The sequence below is a fragment of the Pinus tabuliformis genome, chromosome 6 (genome assembly GCF_031772625.1).
Source record: "Pinus tabuliformis cultivar Carrire ecotype Pingquan chromosome 6, CPIR1, whole genome shotgun sequence".
In the NCBI taxonomy this organism is placed as follows: Eukaryota; Viridiplantae; Streptophyta; class Pinopsida; order Pinales; family Pinaceae; genus Pinus; species Pinus tabuliformis.
This window is the reverse complement of record NC_142292.1, coordinates 725,853,037-725,865,053: the sequence shown is the minus strand read 5'-3', so window position 1 is coordinate 725,865,053 and position 12,017 is coordinate 725,853,037. Positions and strand designations below refer to the sequence as shown.

The 12,017-nt window shown below is 38.4% G+C and overlaps 1 pseudogene; it reads left to right on the top strand.

Moving 5' to 3' along the window:
• The first annotated feature begins 5,832 nt into the window (after nucleotides 1-5,832).
• Nucleotides 5,833-6,356, top strand: LOC149260752 (CLP protease regulatory subunit CLPX1, mitochondrial pseudogene; annotated as a pseudogene).
• The last annotated feature ends 5,661 nt before the right edge of the window (nucleotides 6,357-12,017 follow it).

Sequence of the window (12,017 nt, the reverse complement as noted above, 5' to 3'; positions counted from 1 at the left end):
GGAAATTTCACATTGATTGAGTTGAAAGAAGTTTGAATTGATAGGGTAGGTAGGTAGGTAAATGCAAATAAGCTCAATGTTGACTGAGCATTTTTTTTTTCAGTAGATGTAGATTTCTTTCTCCTACAGTGATCATCAAGCTTAAGCCCGAGGTGAAGGCTCAAGAAGCTTGAAGGGGACGCTTGACAAGCAAATCTATATTTGTTATAAAGAAGACAAAGCACTGGACCTACATGTTCTTAGTGTACCACAGGGGCACACTATCCCAAGTGGAGCCACCTGTTATCACTCAAGAAAAAATGGTTTAAATTCTGAACATCAATTTTTTAAATCTGTCAAAGGGTTGGTGTCAGTTTTGGGCCTAGTCTTTTCATCTTGTTTTAGAGTCTTGTTAAGAGTCTTGCTAGTGTGTCAAATGGGGTCAATTCTCTGTTTTAGTCCATCAATGGTCTCACACCACACCTAAGCTCCATATGTCAATCCTATTTCAAAGTTCACAGCACAGAAACCTCCGTCTAGGTGATTTCGTAGCGCAAAACACCGATTTTGCACTAACTGCGCTATGAAATCGGGAATTCGTGCTGATCCATAGCAAATCTCACCCCAGCTGTCATATTTTCTGCAAGAAATTTACGGGGATAGCATGTGCAAGTTCTTACATGTCGGTCTTGACGCGTGTTCTGTAACCTTCAAATTTGATTCTTGCTTGTACCATTCAAATCAGGACTTCCATCCAAAACCAAATCTGAAAATTCTCTATTAAGACCGAAACTTCTGATTCTGGTTTCGATTTGTGATCAATCTGGCAGTATCACTTTTGAGAAGAACGGGCTCTTGCCACCTTCCTTTGTTTCTAATTTGCAAAATGTCTTGAAGAACAGAAAGATAGAAAAACCCCCAGAAGAAGATAATTCCAAATCCGAAGGAAGTAAATGCAGTAAAGGTGCTTCAGCTTGAAATGGATGCAGGTGTTGCTATAAGTTTTTGATCGTGCAATTGGTGTCAATGTTCCAAGATCATGCTTTCTCCCAGTGAAGGAAACTTCATATTTACTACTTGTGCAGTCTATTTTGTATAAACTAATCATGGTCGCTGATTTCAATGTTAAAGCTGTTCAACAGGCATTACTTAAATTGCTAGAAGGAACAGTTGTACATGTTCCAGAAAAGGGAGCTCGCAAACATCCTTGTGGCGATCATATTCAGATCGATACAAAGGATATTCCCTTTATATGTGGCATGGTTTTCGTGGATCTAGAGAAAACAATTTCTGAGAGACGGCAAGATTCTTCTATTGGCTTTGGAACGCCTATACGAGCTAATATGAGGACTGGTGGCCTGACAAATGCTGCGGTGACATCATCCTTGCTAGAGTCGGTTGAGAGTAGTGATCTTATTGCATAAAAGGCAACGTAGAAGACATTGGTGATGTTATTCGGGAAGGTGGAGGGGCTTTTGCAAAAGGACTCTTTCGCGGAGTTACAGGTATTGTAACAAAGCCACTTGAAGGTGCCAGATCATCTGGTGTGGAGGGTTTTGTTCAAGGTGTTGGCAAAGGTATAATTGGAGTAGCAGATCAACCAATGAGTGGAGTTCTTGATCTTCTGTCGAAAACTACAGAAGGTGCAAATGCAATGAGGATGAAAATCACTGCAGCGATAACCTCTGAGGAACAACAACTTTGTTACAGGCTTCCTTGGGCAATTAATGGAGACCATGTTCTCCGACCTTATGATGAATATCGAGTTGAAGGCCAGGTTCTGCTACAACTTACTGAGCATGGTGCCTCATTTGGTCAAATAGACATTTTCAAAATCCGTGGAAAGTTTGCCTTATCAGATGCAATGAAGACCATTTTAACCTACCAAAGGGAAGAACTGTTATAATTACCAATCGTCGAGTCATGCTGCTGCAAAATCCAACACAGACAAGTGTCCAGAGAAAAATAGATCAATTAAAAGATCCTTGTACAATATTATGGGATATAACATGGGCTGATCTCTCAAAAGTAGAACCAAGGCATGGGAAAAAGGATCCTCCAGGTTCTCTACCTTCACAATTGGTTGTTCACTTATGGACTTCACCTCAAGACTCAAGAATATTTGATTCGAAGGAAACAACTCGTGTGATCAAGTGCCATCGTGAAATTCGACAGGCAGAAGAAATATGTTCTTCCATTCAGCAAGCTATGATCACTTATGGGCCCAATTTTTCATCAATTCAATTTCAGGGACTGGAGAAGAAAATGGTAAGAAAACCATATGCTGGTGTGGGAGCCGGGGCAGGGACTGGAGCAGCACTTGGAATGCTGACTGGATTTACAGCACCAATTACCATGCCTGTCATGGCAACCTTTGCTGCTCTTTTAGGCACTACTCCAGGACAATCTATGGTTGACAATGCTGACTCACTTTCATACAGTGATTCAGAACGTGGGCAACATAAAGACACACAGCATGCATTAGCTGTATCAAGATCTACATATGTTACCTTTTCCGGTGGAACAGGGCATTTGAAGCACGAATATCTTTTTGGCTCTGTTGGAGATGATTGTCATTTGCTCATATGGGACATGCGTACACCTGCACCTAACAAGCCTCAACAATCAGTTGTAGCTCATCAAAGTCAGTTTAACTCTTTGGCCTTTAATCCGTTCAATGAGTGGCTGTTGAGAAAATAAAGCTCAAGACAGTCAGAGTTTAGTATTGAAACTGTGATTTTTGGGAACAACTCAGCAGTTTCGTAGCGCGCTACGAAACTGCTGAAGCTGCATAATTAACGATCAGTGAACCAAATTTTGAAGACTTTCCTATCAGCATTAAAAAAGTTTTTGTGACAGCACACATGCACATGGGAAAAGCTTACAACACACGAAGGACGTGGCACTCATTACTAATTCAAGAAAATCAACATGGCTAATTACTTCCGAATATCTTTGAGGAAAACAAAGGCATAAAAACAGGGACAGTTTCCTGTTTCTCAGCAGAGGTAAAGGGATACGACATTAAGGACCAGTAAAAAGCTTCGAGCATCCATCACAGCTAAACTAAAAAAGACCAATTGTGAGAGAATGAGCCTGTTTTCTCCTTTTTCTCGTAGGAGCACCATCTTGATTGTAATAAATGCTATGTTTAGCATGATGTCGAATTAGAATCCTAATTGTTTTAGGTTTCTAGAGCTGTCAACTTGTAGTCTGTTGTATTTATTAGTTAGTTTCAAATGTTAGTAGGTGTCATCATAGGCAGAATTGGAGTTCCCCTCACGCTGGAGGAGGAACCTCAGTTAGGTAGAAGAGCTCTATATATAGGAGAAGAGCTGATGTACAAAGGGTTGGAAAACTTTATAACAAAGCTTGTATTTGGCTTATGTAAGACTCATTTTCAGTAATATAATTTTCACTTTACTTCTCAGGATTCATGAAGGATTTCTTATGTTCAGAATATGTGATGTTGTCCTTTTTTTTTTAATTCTTACAGTGGTATAGATGTATAATCACTCAGAATTCACTGAATGTGCTCTGATTTCCTATATACATTTATAAACTGTGTGGTCCCATATGAGTTGATGTTCTGAATGTCTAAATGCTGAATGCCCTGACTTCCATGTAAGGTTAAGTTCATTGTTATATTGAGGTGTTGTTGACTCCATAAGCCCAATGGATAGTTTTGTTTAATGTGTTTCCACCATTCATATTTTCATAGTTGTTCTATAAGAGTTAGCCATCTTATCTTTAATCAAAATCATTAATCCATCAAGAGAGAGCCCTCTCAGGTTGAGGAGGCTAAGCCTCAGCCTAAAGTAGGTTGAAATAGCTACTTATAGTCAACCTGACTAGCAGCCTATCAGGATCTGATTTTGAGATAACATTTTGGTGCGTCTGCCGGGAGCCTGAAGATTATTCATTCCCGAAATCATGAAGCTGAACTTCTAAAGGTAGCAGGAGCTCAGAAGGCTTTCGAGGCTGCAATCTACCTTGGCGACTCCATTGTTGAAGGATTCGAAATTCATAGATTCATGGTGATTCCACTGGAGTTATGAAGGACCCAGATGCTACCATTCTTATTTCAAGGTATGCATGCATAAATTTTTCAGGAATTCATGGTTTCCCAAATCATTTTCCCAAGGATGCATATTTTCTAAGGAATGGTCCAAAATTCAATGGAGAAGATTTGAGTTTAACTTTGAAGCATATATCAGATTTTTGTGATTTTACAGAGCTTCTTAGAGTTAAACATGAGGATGTTTGCATTATGTTGTTCTATGGTTCATTTCAAGGGAAATGTAAACAATGGATTGAAAGCTTTCCTACCAAATCCATTAAGTCATTTGAAGACTTTTGGCTTATGTTTTTGGAGGAATGGATGGATAGATCAGATGCGGTGGCAAACTCTCCTTCAATTCAAGGTTTCAAACAGTGGAATGATCATCATATTAATGAAGAAATAGTTGAAAATTTTTCTTTGTCTTTGTCTTCTTATCTAAAATCATTTGACTGCAAGGTAGAGGATAAGATGAAATTTTTGGATGAATTTGCCAAAGACATTGAGAAAGACATTGAAGGTTTACAAGGTCAAATTCAGGCATATAGTCTTCATAATCATGATCATTATTTTCAGAAGCTTTCTATGGCAGAACACAAGGAGAGAGTGTTGCTTCCTTTATCTTTCACGACTGAGGAACTGTACACTGTTGTTGAAGATCAGTTTGCACAACCAGAAAGTTACAAGAATCATCAAGCTGATCATGTATTTTGGGATCCTATAGCCAAATATATGGAAGAGTTTTACTTTCCAGTGTTTCAGTTTTTCTATGAAGATCAGAGGCAATTTCAGTGGCACTGGTCATCACAATATCATTGTGGCTCTGAACTCCGATGCAGTCAAAAAACTCAAATATCAGATAAGACAAATGATTGGCTACATTGGAAATTTCACATTGATTGAGCTGAAAGAAGTTTGAATTGATAGGGTAGGTAGGTAGGTAAATGCAAATAAGCTCAATGTTGACTGAGCATTTTTTTTTCAGTAGATGTAGATTTCTTTCTCCTACAGTGATCATCAAGCTTAAGCCCGAGGTGAAGGCTCAAGAAGCTTGAAGGGGACGCTTGACAAGCAAATCTATATTTGTTATAAAGAAGACAAAGCACTGGACCTGCATGTTCTTAGTGTACCACAGGGGCACACTATCCCAAGTGGAGCCACCTGTTATCACTCAAGAAAAAATGGTTTAAATTCTGAACATCAATTTTTTAAATCTGTCAAAGGGTTGGTGTCAGTTTTGGGCCTAGTCTTTTCATCTTGTTTTAGAGTCTTGTTAAGAGTCTTGCTAGTGTGTCAAATGGGGTCAATTCTCTGTTTTAGTCCATCAATGGTCTCACACCACACCTAAGCTCCATATGTCAATCCTATTTCAAAGTTCACAGTGCAGAAACCTCCGTCTAGGTGATTTCGTAGCGCAAAACACCGATTTTGCACTAACTGCGCTATGAAATCGGGAATTCGTGCTGATCCATAGCAAATCTCACCCCATCTGTCATATTTTCTGCAAGAAATTTATGGGGATAGCATGTGCAAGGTCTTACATGTCGATCTTGACGCGTGTTCTGTAACCTTCAAATTTGATTCTTGCTTGTACCATTCAAATCAGGACTTCCATCCAAAACCAAATCTGAAAATTCTCTATTAAGACCGAAACTTCTGATTCTGGTTTTGATTTGTGATCAATCTGGCAGCATCACTTTTGAGAAGAACGGGCTCTTGCCACCTTCATTTGTTTCTAATTTGCAAAATGTCTTGAAGAACAGAAAGATAGAAAAACCCCCAGAAGAAGATAATTCCAAATCCGAAGGAAGTAAATGCGGTAAAGGTGCTTCAGCTTGAAATGGCTGCAGGTGTTGCTATAAGTTTTTGATCGTGCAATTGGTGTCAATGTTCCAAGATCATGCTTTCTCCCAGTGAAGGAAACTTCATATTTACTACTTGTGCAGTCTATTTTGTATAAACTACTCATGGTCGCTGATTTCAATGTTAAAGTTGTTCAACAGGCATTACTTAAATTGCTAGAAGGAACAGTTGTACATGTTCCAGAAAAGGGAGCTCGCAAACATCCTCGTGGCGATCATATTCAGATCGATACAAAGGATATTCCCTTTATATGTGGCAGGGTTTTCGTGGATCTAGAGAAAACGATTTCTGAGAGACGGCAAGATTCTTCTATTGGCTTTGGAACGCCTATACGAGCTAATATGAGGACTGGTGGCCTGACAAATGCTGCGGTGACATCATCCTTGCTAGAGTCGGTTGAGAGTAGTGATCTTATTGCATAAAAGGCAACGTAGAAGACATTGGTGATGTTATTCGGGAAGGTGGAGGGGCTTTTGCAAAAGGACTCTTTCGCAGAGTTACAGGTATTGTAACAAAGCCACTTGAAGGTGCCAGATCATCTGGTGTGGAGGGTTTTGTTCAAGGTGTTGGCAAAGGTATAATTGGAGTAGCAGATCAACCAATGAGTGGAGTTCTTGATCTTCTGTCGAAAACTACAGAATGTGCAAATGCAATGAGGATGAAAATCACTGCAGCGATAACCTCTGAGGAACAACTACTTTGTTACAGGCTTCCTTGGGCAATTAATGGAGACCATGTTCTTCGACCTTATGATGAATATCGCGCTGAAGGCCAGGTTCTGCTACAACTTGCTGAGCGTGGTGCCTCATTTGGTTAAATAGACATTTTCAAAATCCGTGGAAAGTTTGCCTTATCAGATGCATATGAAGACCATTTTAACCTACCAAAGGGAAGAACTGTTATAATTACCAATCGTCGAGTCATGCTGCTGCAAAATCCAACACAGACAAGTGTCCAGAGAAAAATAGATCAATTAAAAGATCCTTGTACAGTATTATGGGATATAACATGGGCTGATCTCTCAAAAGTAGAACCAAGGCATGGGAAAAAGGATCCTCCAGGTTCTCTACCTTCACAATTGGTTGTTCACTTACGGACTTCACCTCAAGACTCAAGAATATTTGATTCGAAGGAAACAACTCGTGTGATCAAGTGCCATCGTGAAATTCGACAGGCAGAAGAAATATGTTCTGCCATTCAGCAAGCTATGATCACTTATGGGCCCAATTTTTCATCAATTCAATTTCAGGGACTGGAGAAGAAAATGGTAAGAAAACCATATGCTGGTGTGGGAGCCGGGGCAGGGACTGGAGCAGCGCTTGGAATGCTGACTGGATTTACAACACCAATTACCATGCCTATCATGGCAACCTTTGCTGCTCTTTTAGGCACTACTCCAGGACAATCTATGGTTGACAATGCTGACTCACTTTCATACAGTGATTCAGAACGTGGGCAACATAAAGACACACAGCATGCATTAGTTGTATCAAGATCTACATATGTTACCTTTTCCGGTGGAACAGGGCATTTGAAGCACGAATATCTTTTTGGCTCTGTTGGAGATGATTGTCATTTGCTCATATGGGACATGCGTACACCTGCACCTAACAAGCCTCAACAATCAGTTGTAGCTCATCAGAGTCAGTTTAACTCTTTGGCCTTTAATCCGTTCAATGAGTGGCTGTTGAGAAAATAAAGCTCAAGACAGTCAGAGTTTAGTATTGAAACTGTGAGTTTTGGGAACAACTCAGCAGTTTCGTAGCGCGCTACGAAACTGCTGAAGCTGCATAATTAATGATCAGTGAACCAAATTTTGAAGACTTTCCTATCAGCATTAAAAAAGTTTTTGTGTCAGCACACATGCACATGGGAAAATCTTACAACACACGAAGGACGTGGCACTCATTACTAATTCAAGAAAATCAACATGGCTAATTACTTCCGAATATCTTTGAGGAAAACAAAGGCATAAAAACAGTGACAGTTTCCTTTTTCTCAGCAGAGGTAAAGGGATACGACATTAAGGACCAGTAAGAAGCTTCGAGCATCCATCACAGCTAATCTAAAAAAGACCAATTGTTAGAGAATGAGCCTGTTTTCTCCTTTTTCTCGTAGGAGCACCATCTTGATTGTAATAAATGCTATGTTCAGCATGATGTCGAATTAGAATCCTAATTGTTTTAGGTTTCTAGAGCTGTCAATTTGTAGTCTGTTGTATTTATTAGTTAGTTTCAAATGTTAGTAGGTGTCATCATAGGCAGAATTGGAGTTCCCCTCACGCTGGAGGAGGAACCTCAGTTAGGTAGAAGAGCTCTATATATAGGAGAAGAGCTGATGTACAAAGGGTTGGAAAACTTTATAACAAAGCTTGTATTTAGCTTATGTAAGACTCATTTTCAGTAATATAATTTTCACTTTACTTCTCAGGATTCATGAAGGATTTCTTATGTTCAGAATATGTGATGTTGTCCTTTTTTTTTAATTCTTACAGTGGTATAGATGTATAATCACTCAGAATTCACTGAATGTGCTCTGATTTCCTGTATACATTTATAAACTGTGTGGTCCCATATGATTTGATGTTCTGAATGTATAAATGCTGAATGCCCTGACTTCCATGTAAGGTTAAGTTCACTGTTATATTGAGGTGTTGTTGACTCCATAAGCCTAATGGATAGTTTTGTTTAATGTGTTTCCACCATTCATATTTTCATAGTTGTTCTATAAGAGTTAGCCATCTTATCTTTAATCAAAATCATTAATCCATCAAGAGAGAGCCCTCTCAGGTTGAGGAGGCTAAGCCTCAGCCTAAAGTAGGTTGAAATAGTTACATAGAGTCAACCTGACCAGCAGCCTATCGGGATCTGATTTTGAGATAACAGTGACTTTAGGGCAGCATGAAATAAATTTTTATAAGTTTGCAATGCATGACGAATTAAAAAACTCTCTATATGATTGGAAGAGATAACCAACAGGAGGACGACTGACTCAAAAACAAGGTTATGGATTCCCTAAATCTAGACTAAATCCCATCCCAATGGAGGAGAGACTCATTTTAAGTGTTTTGTTCAAGGGTGACACAACTGACTTTAGATGCCATGAAATGATGAACAGTCCCATTCCCACTATTTTTGGAATATTTGATTTTTTTTATCTTTTTCATATTTAAATCCTGAAAAAAAATAAAAAAATAAAATAATGTCGATAGTATAGTGAAAAGAACGAGTTTCAAGGGAAAGTGCGCTAGTTCCTAGGATTGGAACAATATTATGCTCAATGCAAGGTGGTGGGTATTTGTCATCAACACTCTGGGGAACCTTCTTTCCATAGAAAAACAAGTGTCAAGTCGCAAATGCTAATGAATGCATGGTTTGAACGTGAAAAAGGTTGTGGTCAAACGTGGCTTATACAGGAGTGAAAATGAAGCTAGATTAAGGTCAAAAGAGGTAGAAGTAGTCAAAATGAAATGCAGTAGTACAACTTAACACATGGGAGCCTCTAGGGTCTAAGGCCAGAAAATAAAAAAATAAGAAGAAGAATGAAGCTTCAATTCAAAGTCATGGAAGGACTAAAGATGACTCCCAAGCCTAAGAAAAAACATTCAATATGGATTTCAAGTGAGAAAAAGGTAGTATCTAGGGTGCCCATGATAAGGTAGTCTCCTGCCACACAAGTTATGACACTTCTAAGTAGTGATAAGGTTTCACATCATATCTTGGTGGGGTCGATCCTAAGGCCAAAATGGAAAAAGAAACTGATAATGCACAATGCATGTGGAGGATCTAACTTATATGCCAGTTTTAAGAACCAATACTTGTTAGACCAGATCAACCATAAGAATGCCCAAAGGAGAAGTCTTCAAAGTTTTGTGGCCATAATTAGGAACACTAGGCAAGAAGGTAATATATCCCATATATAAACTTGTGTTACAGAATACAAAACTTGAGAATGCATACCTTATATATACAATATGGTATAGGGAACCAAGCATACTTGCTTCTTACATATAATAGTTCCTCAGGACAAGCCGCTTGTGGGACTCAGGTTAAGGACTCCTTTGGTAGCTAAAACTCATCACTTCAAAAACCTCCTCGTACGAAGACAACTCAACATCCAAGAAATCATGAGAACTAGAAGGATCAAAAGAGGGAAGTAAGTGGTCCCATGCCCCCATAGGAGAAATCACTTGATTAATTGCAGGGACCAAGTCCCTGAGAAGGAAAATAATAGTTCAAAGGATCCTTCTTAGAAGCAACTGAGCATTGAGAATACAATTCCACATAGTTCATCCATGGCGGGCCAAATTCTACTTGAACACTTGGAAAATCCCAAGGGTTATTCTAAACTAATTTCAAATTAGGATGGTGATTATTAGATGCAAGCTAATCAATAGTTACAATACTTCCATTATTAGGAAAAGAAATCACTTGAAAGAGAGAAGACACCAAAACATTCATAGCATAGACATAATCACACCCGAGTAGCATATCAAAGTTTAAAGGGTGATCAAGCACCACCATATCAATTAAGACAATCTTCCCTCCTAAAGTAATAGGAAATTGAGGAAGAACATCCATACATTCACCATATCTTCTATCATAAGCTAACAATAGACAATCAACTACCAAAATATTTGGATAATCCAAAGCTTTCCAAGTTGGAGATGATATAATACTCGTAGAGGATCCTTCATCCACCATACATCGATAGAAATTTGTGGAATTAACTTTAAAATTTATTTGGAAAGGTGCAGTAGAAGGAAGACAAGGCTCTATTGAGTGATAAAAGGTGTCCTTTTAACTCCTAATTATCTTCACAATAGTTATCAATCCACCTAAGACTTTCTATTTCAAGAGTGTACACAGTATGTGGCGGCTATTTACTCAAGAGTAATGTTTCTAAATTACAGTACAGTTCTTCAAATACAAGAGTAAATGGATGTAGCTAGAGAACTCTAATTACAATTAAAAGAAAACTCAATTCGCTAATGAAACCAAATCATGCATTCATTCAAGTATCAATCAAGAATACAGTAACAATAACTCATTTCTCTTTTAACTGATTGATGTTCCAAATGCAATTTCTAATCTGAACAACAGGGATCTTGGTCTGAGAGCATAGACAACAGTAGTCAATACTCTTTATAGTAGAGAATCTCAAGATAGCACGCTGAACTTAAATAACTAGATTGGAAACAACAATAATAGAACGCTGAGCTTAAATGACTAAATCTGAAATCATAATAATAGAATACTAAAGTAGGTAATTAGATTAGAGGTAATAACAACTTAAATCAATATTTCTGCAGCATGTAAAACAGAGTAATTTCATTAAGTCTGGGAATACCAAATAGCAAAGCGATGCGATTACAATATGTGGAAATTAAACCAAACCATCACAAGGCAGAAATCATAAAAGAATGGTACAGGAACATCACGTGAATCCACCAAGGCCGGGCCCTTATCCGCTAGTGAACACCGCCGAATTACTTTAGTAGATGGGAAGGAGCAACAACCGCTTTATATATTAATAATTACAAAATAGTTACAGCTAGTTCACACTCTGCTTTAATTGCAAGTGTTGATGATCAAAGTTACAAATACAATAGTAATTCTCGAATGATGTCTCTCCCCACTCTGCTTACAATAACTGCCTTTTATAATGGAGAAGAGATAAAAGGATAAACAGTAACATCAATCTTCTAACTTCATTTATCTTTCCCTCCTTGCACTAGTCCTATGGTTCACTTTGCTCTTGTCCATAACTACATGCTCCATCCTTGGCTTGCTTGTCTTTTTTTTGTCCCTTGGCTGAGGAATAGCAATTGTCCCATTTCGTCTTTTTCCTGCATAAAGAGTGATAACAGTTAGCTAAATCGTGATGATGGATAATTTCCTTATTTTTACCTTAATCCTTTGATATATTAACACTTTAGGGTGTAGAAGGGATATAACTGAAGAAAAGGATGATGAAATAAATAATATATGCATACCTATTCCATGACTCAACATACTCCCTTGCTTACCCTTTTTCATGTCCTCATGAAAACCATATAGTTTGTATGCAGAGTAGTCAAGCAATAGGCTAGAGAAGGAATGTCATGAAGTGGTCT